This window comes from Nicotiana tabacum, chromosome 23 (genome assembly GCF_000715075.1).
Source record: "Nicotiana tabacum cultivar K326 chromosome 23, ASM71507v2, whole genome shotgun sequence".
Taxonomy (NCBI): Eukaryota; Viridiplantae; Streptophyta; class Magnoliopsida; order Solanales; family Solanaceae; genus Nicotiana; species Nicotiana tabacum.
In genome coordinates, this window is record NC_134102.1 from 4602002 (window position 1) to 4615254 (window position 13253).

The window sequence follows — 13253 nt, forward strand, 5'->3', positions numbered from 1 at the left end:
ATTTAAATTTTATAGATTCAACCTTTTAAGTTTTTTAAGATTGAACCTTTCATATTTTTAAACTTATGTGTTCATATCTACTATTTGTTGCAATTTTAGTAAATTTTTACACATAAATATTATGTTTCACATCAAAAGTATTAGATTCAAATGAACCCGATGTTAAGTCTAGGCTTGCCTCTGATCTTTACTTGTTATAGATGGTAATCTGATTTACGTTCAAAATTATAAATTCCGCATTTTAAAGAAGAATTAGTATAACTTGATAATATAAAAATTATATTTTAAACTCGTCTGAATAATTATGTAAGTTTTACCATAAAGTTACCTCTTAATGATGAAAACTCCTTTTATGTCTGGTAGAATCCAACCGTTGGTTCACCTATAGTAATTATTCTCTTTGCATACAAATTTTGCTACTTTAACCCTTTTTGGCACTCTTTCATCAAAGGTTTTTGAGACAACACCCGTTGCCTATAATCTGAGCTTTTTCAACTAAAAAGAAATTTGGAGGACAAAGCATAGGGACACTAATGGCACTTTATTGTCCTTTTGATGGATCCCATGACATCCAAAGTAAGGACTAATCATCAAATTCCATAGAATATGCCAATCATTCTGCCTCTCAAGAGATTTCTTTAGCTTAAGGTCTATCGAAAACGGTACTCTATACTTCCAGGGTAGAGGTAAAGCTACATACATCCTACCCTCCCCAGACCCCATTTGTAGGAATACACCGGGTTGTGACTTGTGATAGTGTGCTTCTCTCTCTCGATCAATCGAGAGGGAGAGGGAGAGGGAGAGGGGGGAGGGGGAGGGGGAGGGGGAGGGGGAGAGGGGAGTCTGCTTCTCCCTAGACCCCACTTGTGGGAATACACTGGGTTGTGATAGTCTGCTTCTCTCTCGATCGAGAGGGAGAGAGGGGGAAGGGGAGAGGGAGAGACCAATCACTTGCTTATTAGCCAGCTTGGGGTTTCGCGTGGCTAAAAGTCAACCAATAAAAGAGCTCAAATTATTTTTTCTTTTTAGTTACCTGAATATTCAATTCATTATTTAAGCATTACAACAAATTCTTGAACAAAATATCATAGTAAGACGGTTAAATCAAGCGACATGGACAATAAGGATTCAAATATACGATTTTAGTCGCCTCTTGAGCTCAGAGACCTGAACAATTTGCTGACCTAATATGAAAGCAAACTACAAACTATCCAAACCACCACATCTCCACTTGGCCACAATCCCTATATATTAGCTTGACTTTACCCTCACAGGTTTTCGATATCCTGCCAATTCGTTTCGATAACACGTTCATAAAACTACAAAAAACAGAAGGATACCTGGGGGAAATGATAAGCCGAAGACATGAAATATACTAGGCTTAGGAGGCGGCGGCAATCCCTGTAACATTGGAAAGTACCAAAGAAAGTCAGAAACAGGAGAATTTCCAAGGGCATGCAGTATTACATGAGCACTAAAGTGAACTCCTTTCCTAATGCAGATAATTCTTTCTTCATAAGGAAAATATAGAAAGGCGTCATTCTACCAACCAGCTTGATTTCAGAACAAGGAACTATAACAACTGCACTAATAGTTCAAGGCTGGTGTTGAGAAGTTTACCAATTGGATCAGCCCTTTGAAGGCTAATAAAACAACCTATGGGAACAAAAGTGTGGAGAACAAGCGGATTTACTTGACAAATAGGAAGAGTGAGAGACGCGACAACTGTTAATATTACACAACTAAATATTTATTCATAATATGTGGGGAACGAGTTCCTCAACAAGAATTAAATTCAGTCGAAATGCCCGCGATTATCTGACCATATGATAAGCTACAGATGCAACCCTCACAAATAGGAGTGGCAAACATGCGGGTCGGGTCGGATATAATTCGGGTCGAAAACGGGGTAATAAAATGGATAAATTATCCGCCCCGACCTATATTTAATAAGGATAAAAAATGGGTCAACCAACGGATATGGGTAACCATATTATCCATGAGTTCTTGAATATGATCACTTTTGGGAGAATTGCTTGTCTCTCAAACTTGAGGAACCCCCAATTTGAGGCTTTGCAAATGTAAAAGTTAAACCCATTGGTAAAAATGGATAATATGGTTCTTATCCATATTTGACCCGTTTTTAAAAAGTTCATTATCCAACCCATTTTTTAGTGGATAATATGGGTGGTTAACTGTTTTCTTTTAACCATTTTGCCACCACTACTCACAAATATATCATGCCGTAACAAGTCAAATTCTGATAGTACATCACATGTTCATACTTTAGGTTAGATCATTACCAAGATACTGAAGTGAAGCTCCTGATAACTTTCTACTACTTTTTGACAGTTATTTCAGGGTTGTAACTATTGCTGCCACAGCATGCTTGCTTTTACTTTCCAACTTATTATACCAAGTTGCATAGGAATTATTTCTTTGATAGATTTAGTATTTTCAATTCTTCGTAGTTTGTTCTACGAAGTGGCTCCAATACGAGTTCTGAGAATTGAGAGTTACAGTCTTGACTCGAGTAGAAAAAGTGTCGATGAACATTTATTTCTAGCACTTCAGCTAGCCTTCCAGATGCATACTCATTAACAAATGTAATAATAATTTTACATTATACACTGCGAGTCTAAGAAGGAGGTGAAATAAGGTCCCATAGGGTGTGCATTACTGAAAGTAACCTAGATTATTCCCATACTTAGAACAAGGCTCATTTAAGAGTTTTATCGTAATGAAGTAGCAGCTTAGATTATTCCTATACTAAGAGCAACAAGAAGGTTCATGAAGTGTTTTATCCTAATGAGGCGGTGGCATGTCTTTATTGTTGACAGAGACAAGGACTAGCACCATTACACAAGAAAAAGATCGAGGTTAAGATTATTAGCACCAAACATGACAGTTGGATAGTATTTAGAGTCGAAAACGAGAATGACAGAGGGAAACATGAAAAGCTATAAACAAAGGGATTTCATACCTCAAAGTGGTCTGAAAAGCTTCAGCCAATAGCTTTAGCAATAAAGGTGGAATTGCCTGTAGAAAGCAGCTACAACTTCAGCATTAACTGCGTTAAATGTTTCTTAACAGCCAAATAAATTAATAACAGGGGAGTTGGACTTTTACATACCCAACAAAGGAAAAATAGTTCCTCAAGTTCTTAATGAAGTTGGGACACTAACTTTATCATCTAAAAGGTTCTCGACATTAGGTTATGTCTTGATAATGTTAGGGGGTATATGCGCAAGCAGACCTCCAGGTTTCCTGGGGTGGGTGGGTGGGGAGGGGCATATAGCTAAGAAGTTGGCAGAGGTAAAAAAGCATAAAGCATCGTAGCGATGTTCACTCACCATTCTCATCTATAATCGCACTGACAATTTGATCAAGCATAACTATGTTCTAAAGTATAGCAAAGTTTGCTCCAAACATCTTTTAAAATTCGAGAATTCTACAGTAGGTCAACTTTGTTCGGTTCTAAAGAGCTACTTAATTATACATAGGAGAATCAAAAGCTTTTACATACATTTAATAAGAAAGGGGATGCCAACTATGATTTTGACTATTTATGAGACATGGGAGAACACTATGGCCTACATGTATATAAATCGTAAAATTTAGTACGTAAAATTTCTCCTCGACGGTATGCTACCTTGTGCACCAAAACCTGATAACACTTCAAGATTACGAGTCTCCATTCTCCACTTTGTTCAGACTTCAGATATATCATCAGCATGCAATCTATTCCTTAGATATACCAAAGATAATTCCAAAGTGGCTGCTTCTCCTCAAACATTTATGAATCTAGAATAGCAGGACGTATCCAGACAGGTTTTACATTTGGACGGGCTCTTGTTTCAGAAGAAACTCCTTCAAATGAGCCATCCGTATGTGGAAGTGTTGAAGGAAACCCAAAGTCTGCCAAGTAACAAAAAACAGAATACGATAATACTGACATAAAAATGTTAAGAAGCAGAAGCTCAAAAATAGCAGGTCAGTAACAAGACGATTTTATCAAAGATGAGTATGAAATCATTTACCAAGCAATCCTATCGTCGGGTTTTAGAAACATATCCTTTTCCTGCAATAGAGCTTACTAATCGTAATCGGTAAAATAATTCAAATTAGTTTCATCTACGGTTTCGTGGATGCACTAGTAAGCTAACTTAATCTTCTAGAGTTCGAATTTATAGATACATACATCATAACAGTCAATAAAAGAACAATTTCCAGAAATTACATTATCAAAATCTTCCTAGCTTCTTCTAAAAGCAAATTTGGATTCAAGATTTGGTAATTAAATTGAAGCAGTTAATAAGGTTCCAAAATCTGCACACATCCACACAAAAAAACAAGAAATAATTCATGGAACAGGATAAGAATCACTCAAAGGGTTAATCAATCTAGGGTTCTAAGGAAAAAAACAATTTCACCGACTCAAAAACATCACTGAAATCTTGAAAATCGGTGAAAGTGCTCCAGCTCCAGCGCCGGAGAAGTACCCGATCAATGACCCGTTCCGTTTTCCAACTCAGATGAATGGAGGTCCACTCACCAGTTGATAATATTTTCCATGCCATTAGAGGAAAATCACAAGCCTGACAAATGTGTCTTTTTCAAGAAAGCGATATGACATTTTTTTCACATACAGGGCATTCTTTTGTAAATGAAATGACAACAATTTATCTAAACACCAGGAAATACTGTATTCTTTCTTTTAGAGATAGTCACACATATTTGTCAGGTTTGTGATTCTCCTTACATATAACATGAATGATTATCATTTGATGAGACGGACCACCATTTCTAGCATCTTCTAAGAAAGAAAAAGGAACGAGATTGATCGATCTGAAAAAAACTAAACACATGTGTTAGGATATGAATCTTTCACCATTTATAACCAACCAGAAAGTGTGATATGATGAAGTGTTTTCACTTGGTAATAAATGCATCAGATTATTAGTAATCAGATCTAGTGAGGCAATATCATAGCAATTCTGGTATGCAATTGATGCATACGTAGATGCAATCATACTTCTGTCGCTCATTTCCATCTACACATCTTATTTTCATAGTAAGATTCTATAGTAGGATAAGTTTTATTCCATTCTAAATATCTACTTATACATAAGAGTATCCATACTTCAACATATATCTAATAAGAAAAGGCACGTCAATATAGCTTTTACTATTTCTGAGACATGAGAGCCCACTATCGCCTTAATGTATTGACAAGAAATAAACTGGTAGAATCACACAATACTTCTCCCCAACAGGACGCTACACTCTGCACCATAACAGGTATAACAGCTAATTAAACAAGCCGATTTCAGCAAATATGAAAAGTAATCAACAACTACGAAATCCTATCATGAAACTTTAATAACCTTTCACTTTCCTGCAACATAACTTGATAATCCTTTGGAATCATAATGGAATTGAAAATAAAAAGTTCAAAACTTTGGGAAATGAATGAAACTAATCATTACAAGACTGAAGAAATCACCAGTAAGCTATAGCATAAAAGAAGTAAAAACTAATTAAAAGTGAACACTAAAGAAGCCCTAGTTAAATGCTTCTCACAGCTCACAGTTATTTACTTTATTATTAAAATCAGAAATGCTTGTTAAACTCAACAGCACACAGAAAAAAACTAAATTTTGAAGGAAAAATTTATCAGCAAATTTAGTTTTACTTAAAGAAAAAAATTAGTCCAATCAATTAAGAACAGACTTAGCAACATGCTCTTAATGGTCTATTAGTTACAGCAATTTAGGGTTCAAATTTTGGGATTTAAACTGAAGCAGCTTACTAGGGTTTCAAAAAGCTGAGACATAGTCACAAAAAATCAACAAGATTTAATTCGAAGGGTTAATCAATTTAGGGGTTTGAATAAAAAGAACAATTTTATTCAAAAATCATCACCGGAAACCTGAAAAAACGGCGAAAGATTGCCGGCGCCGGAAAAGTATCCGATCATATACTCGTTTCTTTATCCGACTCAGACGCATGGAGATTCAGTTACCGATTGATACTATTTTCTATGCCATGGAAGGAGAATCACAAGCCTGACAAATATGTCACTTTCCAAAAACGGAAAGAACATGTCTCTTTTTTAAGAAAGAGTAACTTTATTAAAAGAAACGCGAAACTTATTTGGCAGATTTGTAATTCTACTTCTGCTCCTTGACAAGAAAATTGTATCAGTTGATAAGACGGACCACCATTTCTAGCATCTAAGCAGGAAAAAGAAACAAGGATTGATCATTAAATAATTTTCTAACATGAAATGGATAGAATTTGATTGTTTTATTTATAATGGTTCAATCAAGAGGATTGTGGTGGGTGGACGAGACTTGTAGTAAACTCTCGAAAGTACAATTAATAAATGGATATTTTTATTTTTGAAAAATAATAACAACGATCCAACAAAATTTCACTAGTTGAGTTTGAGGAGTATAGTGTACGCTGACCTTACCTCTATCCGAAGAAGTAGAGAAGTTGTTTTCGAAAACCCTCGGCTCATATTTCTATTTTTGAAAAGTAAATTCTTATATTAGCTAGTGGCCTTAATTGTTATGTTGGATCGGTTGCGTTTCTCTACCTTCATAATATACACTACCTACCTCAACTCCATTAGTGAGAATATATTGAATATATTATTATTGTTCAGTTATTTGCGTTTCCCCAACTCCATCTATAAGAATATACTAAATATGTTATTGTTGTTCACTTGTTTGTGTTGATTTCATAGATTATCATTCAACTTTCCCTATTATTTTATTAAACTAAAATAGCTATACTATTTTTGTAACATAAAAATCACCCGATTTTTCTTAAATATTATAAAAAAATCACTAAATTATTTTTTATAACAAAATAATTATTCAACCTTGCCTAAGAACCATAAAAAATCACAAAAAATAATAACTCAACTTTACTAAAGTATCATATAAATGTCTCTTTTGTTTCTCCTAATGACCTTTTGTGATATTTACGCCAAAATAAAGTGCATTTTTTATTACTAAAAATGGTAACTTTTGTAATGTTTAGGTAAAATTGAGCACTTTTTTATTTATAAAATGATAGTTTAATAACCTTAATGTAACAAAGTGAAAGTTGAGTGACTATCTATAAAATTAACTTTCAGTTGGTTAATTTAAAAGAAATTGTACCACACTAGTTTTTCAACATGTTTATTATACACAATCAAAATCAAAATAAGAAATAATAATCATCGCCTTGCCATGACCGTTCTTCGTTTTTTGGCGTTTTAGGGCTATAAAACTGGAATTTCGCCCGATTTCTAGATTTTCATATGCTGCCCACACCATTTGCATGCACCCGGGTGACCAGACACGAATCGCCTAAAATTTTGAAAGCCTATAAAAAATGACTTATGCAACAATAGTCATCGCTTTGCCATGACCGTTCCTTCATTTTTTGGTGTTTTAGGGCCATAAAATTGGAATTCCGCTCTATTTTCAAATTTTTGTGTCTATAACCCACGCTATATGTAGGCATCCGGCCGACCAGACCTGAATCGCCTAAAATTTTGCCGGCTCATAAAAAATGACCTAAGGAACAATAGTCATCGTTTCGCCATGACCGTTCCTCGTTTTTTGGCGCGAGGGGTCATACCTTCCCGGCCGCTTAGTTTCATAAGTCTAAATGATTTGGGGCACACAGTTTTGAAAGTAGCCCTAGAAAGATCATTGCTAAGAGGAGAGCAGTGAATTTCTCACTAATCAGGTGCTATCATCGTATTATAATGATTATTCTGACGTCAGTGCAGGCGAGACAACCAATAATCCTAAAGTGAATTAACCTTGTCTGCGCTACCACATTAAGACGTGTTTCCAGAACGAATAAGATACAGGTTGAGAAGGAGGAGTTAGCAAAGTTAGACAAGAATGGAATAGGCATAGGAGCAATCTTCAATGAACTTCCATTAACACTTCAGATTGATCTTGAGGAAGAACATCTCATGGATCTCTCATTGGGGAAAAGCGACACTCGACATCTATTAAACAAGACCAAGAACAAAGCCATACCATGCCCTCGGGAGAAAATAATGATGATTGTCATGAATGCTGCCCTCGAGAACATGTACAAGAACGTCTTTGCCGATTCCTATCAACATGGTGCATCTCTTAGTAGAGGGGCGTAAAAAGTGGCCCAAACTGAGAAGTGTTGCATCCCCTTGAAATGAGTGCATGTACATCACACCTCCTACAGTGGTTGTCAAAGCTCCCAGTAAACTTGAAATAGGCCATGGACTTGGATCTACCAAATGATAAGAATGCCTCTGAGATTCAATCATAAACCACTTTGCCTCAGTTCTATGTAAACCCCCTTCACCCCCACCCCCTAAAGTAGTAAAGTAAATAAGGGCTCTTTGGGGTCTAAACACATGTTAGCTGTAGGAAGTATGGTTCCAAAAGTGACTTCGGTTCGCCAGGCTCAAATCCTCACTTTACGTTAACGAACCTACATGTCAGGTCGGGGCTCTCAGTGGACATAGAGCATGTCCCCCTCCTGACGTTTTATTACCTACAAACCAAAATACATACATTAGATCTCCCTGAAAGGAGAAGGAAGGCCAGAATGCCAATATACGTCTATTATTGAATTCACCCAACCCCTTACTCATTATACAACTTCGACAATAAGATACAGACCCCTTCCAGCGGAAGCATCGAATAGAGAAGAGAGGTGGCTCGACAGGGTAGGAATAGGAAATCGTCAAGGATGACTTCTTTGTTGGCAGAACGAAAGGCTAAATAGCGAGAGTGATTCTTTGAGCCGGTCTGGATTTCCAACGTGTCGGGAAACAGGTCGAGATAGATGACTACACTTTTTCCTCCTTTTCCTTACCGGTAGGGCAATATTCTTTTATGGACTTTGCCCTCTCCCCCCCCCCCCCGAGGAAACTAGAGAACTAAGACCCTTTCTAATCCATTCATTTTTGCAAGCAGGGAGGATCCAGAGTGTTACCCCCTCCTATTCTAGGTTTTTCCTCGCCCCATAAGCACCCAACCTTCCTTTTGCTCTTCCTTCGGTTTGACTCCACGAACGCGCCACTTAGGATCCCTACTCATATTCCAAAGCCGCTACTTCAATTCAAGCGCAAGCCCCCTCCCCCCTTCTATTTCAGAACTTAAAAAAGCTATAAACAAAGTACCAAAGTGGTTGCGGGTACGATACGCTTTGGTTACCGGTGAAGGCAATACGCACTTGATAATACACCGACCGTAAATCAAACTTCGTGAAGTATCGTGCTCCACTCAACTGATCGAAAAGGTATGCAATAGGCATAAGGTACTTGTTCTGATGGTCACTTTGTTCAGCGCTCTATAATCAATGCAAAACCTTAAACTGCCAACATGCTTCTTCTGAAACAGAACCGGCACTCCGAACGTTTAGAGTTCTTGGTAAATTCCACCATAGTAGGAGAGAATGAAGGACAAAATATTGGAAAACTAAAAAGAAAGCCAGGGCGTCCAATAGATGAAGTCTACCTTTGTAATGTCAGGCTGAAAAATGGGGGATAATACTAAGCCCTAAAGTCATCTGCTTTCTCGCCGGTCGCAGAAAGTCTTTTAAGAAAAAGGCTTCCCTAAATTTTTGTGGCATCCGGATCGGGGTACCCCGGTACAACGAAGACTGGCCCCTTTGTTTCGGGGTACCACCGTTGTCACAGAGCATGGGAAAGATGCGCTACGATTACCCTGCTTGGAGGCATCTGGAGGCTCACGCAGCACAGCCGGCGAGTAGAGCCAAGCCCAACTATCTCGCAAGATTCTTCGATTGCATACCTATCAGTAGTAGGAGATCATGTTCCTACTCGAGAGCTTGTAGTTGTGGATCTGGAAGATCTCTAAGGTGGAGTTGATCCCACAGATGCTCATCTTAGGAAGCCGTAATATGATAAACATAAGTATGTATGTCCATGTGAGGCCGGCGATATAGATGAAATGTATACCCGTCCGTGGTAGGAATCGATCAAGGGCTACTTTTAGGCTTTACTAAGAGAATTCATAATTCCCGGCTCTTAGTCATCGCTCTATGAAGGAGTGGGCGAATAAAGATCCGGAAAAGGCAGCGCCCTTTTTTGTTGGGTTAGAACGAGTATGAAGTCAAGGAGGAAGAAGATAGGGAAGAAAGAATATAGTAATATTTACCTTTCCCAGCTCTCAGAAATGGAGAAGGAATCAAAAATCTAGTGAACCCCTCAAACTCCGTAGGTAATTCGAGACAATTCAAGAAGAATAAGATAAGATAAACGTGATGAGCAAAGAGGTATATATCACACTCATTCACAAGCGCAAGATGAAGCATCCGCCTGAACGGGGAGAGGATTTACCTAAAACAAATATAGGCGTGTCAGGAAACAATGTGAAGTCACCCCTATTTTGTTGTCCAGGGAGATGTTGACTAATGACCTAAAAAATGCATGACGTTTGGGAAGCATGTGCTATACTATACTAGTCGTAGGGCGCTAGCTCTTGACTAATATAATTTTGTTGTTGTCACGACAGGCGTAGAGCAGTGCCCTATTGGTCTAATTTTTGCTTCCCCTTGGTATCGGTAAAAAGGCTGGTAAGCGCTTCCCGAATAGATTCCTTTGTCTTCCCCGGACACCGAACAAATGGAACCATGCTTCACGTGTCATAGTAAGACCACCCCTCTATAAGCTTTTCCTATAGCTCTGATGAACCTCTTTCCGCCCGTTCTCTAGAGTTCAAGAACGTATTTTTGCCTATCCCTTATTTGTCGATTAAGTCTGTTTTCCGCTAAAGACAGCATGAAAAGCACCTAAATTGTAATACGTAAGAGGAAGGATGACTAAGCAATCCCCATTATAGTGACTCCTTCCATGTTTTCCCCGAATTTCATCAGTTCCAGGCTCAAGTGCATGTTCATCCATCTTCATTCCAAACAAAGGTGAACATCTCCATTGAGTGACTGTAACTACTATAGTTTACAGTCAATAGTTCTTAACCAACCTTTTTTTATTAATTAATATTAATTAATTCATTATTATATTATGTCTTTGCCAAATACCAATACATAGGTGATTCGCCATAGTCTAATCGATTGAGGAGGACTAACTAGTGAAACACTCCGCCTGTAGAGTACGGTTGCTAGACCGAAACTCAAAGGAATTGATGGGGGCCTGCACAAGTGGTGGAGCATGTGGTTTAATTCGATAAAATACGCAAAGCCTTACCAGCCGAAAGCCTATTAGTTAGTATTAGTAAAAAAAAACCTAGTTAAGAGGTCTGTAGTTGTCGTAATCGCTCATTGGTCTTCACCTCAAGTGCTTTCTTCAATGAGTCCAAGTCTGCCTTCATGGATAAGAAATCAAGGACTTGTCGGTAGATCAGCTAGCTCGCGCTCTAGTCTTTCATTGCATCCCCATCCATATATTTATGCACAGGGGCATCTAAATTTGAATCTATAGAATCTATTGGGGAATCCCCATCCGCACCTAAATTGGCTAAATCTAGTATAGTGGGTCTTGTTCTGATACGGGAAAAAATCCCAACTCTCTCTTCTGTGGATACGCTATCCCTTCCAGCTATGGTATGGGGAAGGGGAGGTGAGATTTGACCGACCAGTATTCGCGCAGGTGCTTTTGACCTTGACCTAGGACGTGATTCGTATGTGATACTCTTATCGGATTAGGTGCTTTGGCAGCGCTTTTTCGCTTTCTCTTCGCTCTGGACAGGAGCGCTAGTGGACACGGGGAGGGAGCAGACGAAGCTTCCACAAGTCTCTTATCCTAAGTTTCTTTCTTTACATAAATCAAGTTCTTCGATAGGACCATCCCGTGAGAATGCTGACACGAGTAACGAGAAATCCTGTGAAAAACACGATCGCCTGCCAGTGGAAGGTTTTAGGGCCATAAAACTAGAATTCCGCCCGATTCCTATATTTTTTCATGATATACAACCCACGCCATGTGCATACATCCAAGAAATCGGACCAGAGTCGCCTAAAGTTTTGCAAACCTATCAAAAACGACCTATGCAACAATAGTCATCGCGCCGCCATGAAATTTCCTATTTTTTGGTGTTTTAGGGCCATAAAATTGAAATTTCGCCTGATTCCCTAATTTTCGTGTGCTATAACCCACGCTATCTACCTGCATCCGAGCGACCGGACCCGAATCGCCTAAAATTTTGTCTGCCCATAAAATCGACCTAAGGACACAATAGTCATCGCTTCACCATTTTCCGCTAGATTCTCATATTTTCGTGTGCTATATAGCCCACGCCATCTACATGCATCCGGGCGACTAGACCCGAATCACCTAAAATATTTTTGGCCCATAAAAAATGACCTAAAGAATAATAGTCATCACTTCGCCATGACCGTTTTACTTTTTCTAACGTTTTAGGGCCACAAAACTGGAATTCAACCTGATTCCCATATTTTCGTGTGCTATGGCCCACGCCATTTGCATGCATCCAGGAAAACGGATGCTGGCCCATCAAAAACTTCCTAAGGAATAATAGTCATCGCTTCATCATGACCGTTCCGTATGTTTTGCTATTTTAGGACCACAAAACTGGAATTCCGCCTGATGCCCAGATTTTCGTGTGCTATAATCCACGCCATATGCATGTATCTGGGTGACCAGATCTGAATTGCCTAAAACTTTTTCGGCTCATCAAAAATGACCTAAGGAACAGTAATCATTGCTTTGCCTTGACCGTTTGTAGTTTTTTGGAATTTTAGGGCCATAAAATTGAAATTCTATCACATTCCCTCATTTTCGCCATAGTTACATAAAATTGAAATTGAATGTAACTGCTATAGTTTACAGTCAATAGTTCTTAACCAAAATTTTTTTATTAATTAATATTAATTAATTTATTATTATATTATGTCTTTGCCAAAGACCAATACACAGGTGATTCGCCATAGTCTAATCGATTGAGGAGGACTAACGAGTGAAACACTCCGCCTATGGAGTACGGTTGCTATACCAAAACTCAAAGGAATTGATGGGGGCCTGCATAAGTGGTGGAGCATGTGGTTTAATTCGATAAAATACGCAAAGCCTTACCAGCCCAAAGCCTATTAGTTCGTATTAGTAAAAAAAACCTAGTTAAGAGGTCTGTAGTTGTCGTAATCGCTCATTGATCTTTACCTCAAGTGCTTTCTTCAATGAGTCCAAGTATGCCTTCACGGATAAGAAATCAAGGACTTGTCGGTAGATCAGCTAGCTCGTGCTCTAGTCT

At 38.3% G+C, this 13253-nt stretch overlaps 1 long non-coding RNA gene across 1 annotated transcript; it reads right to left on the reverse strand.

The window, feature by feature from the left end:
• Window positions 1–1114: 1114 nt before the first annotated feature.
• LOC107763317 (uncharacterized) lies at window positions 1115–6106 on the reverse strand. Its single transcript, XR_012706170.1, has 4 exons — window positions 4041–6106; window positions 3653–3918; window positions 2984–3039; window positions 1115–1401 (listed from the first exon to the last, which is right to left on the reverse strand). It is a non-coding gene; the product is annotated as an uncharacterized LOC107763317 (long non-coding RNA).
• Between the last annotated feature and the right edge of the window lie 7147 nt (window positions 6107–13253).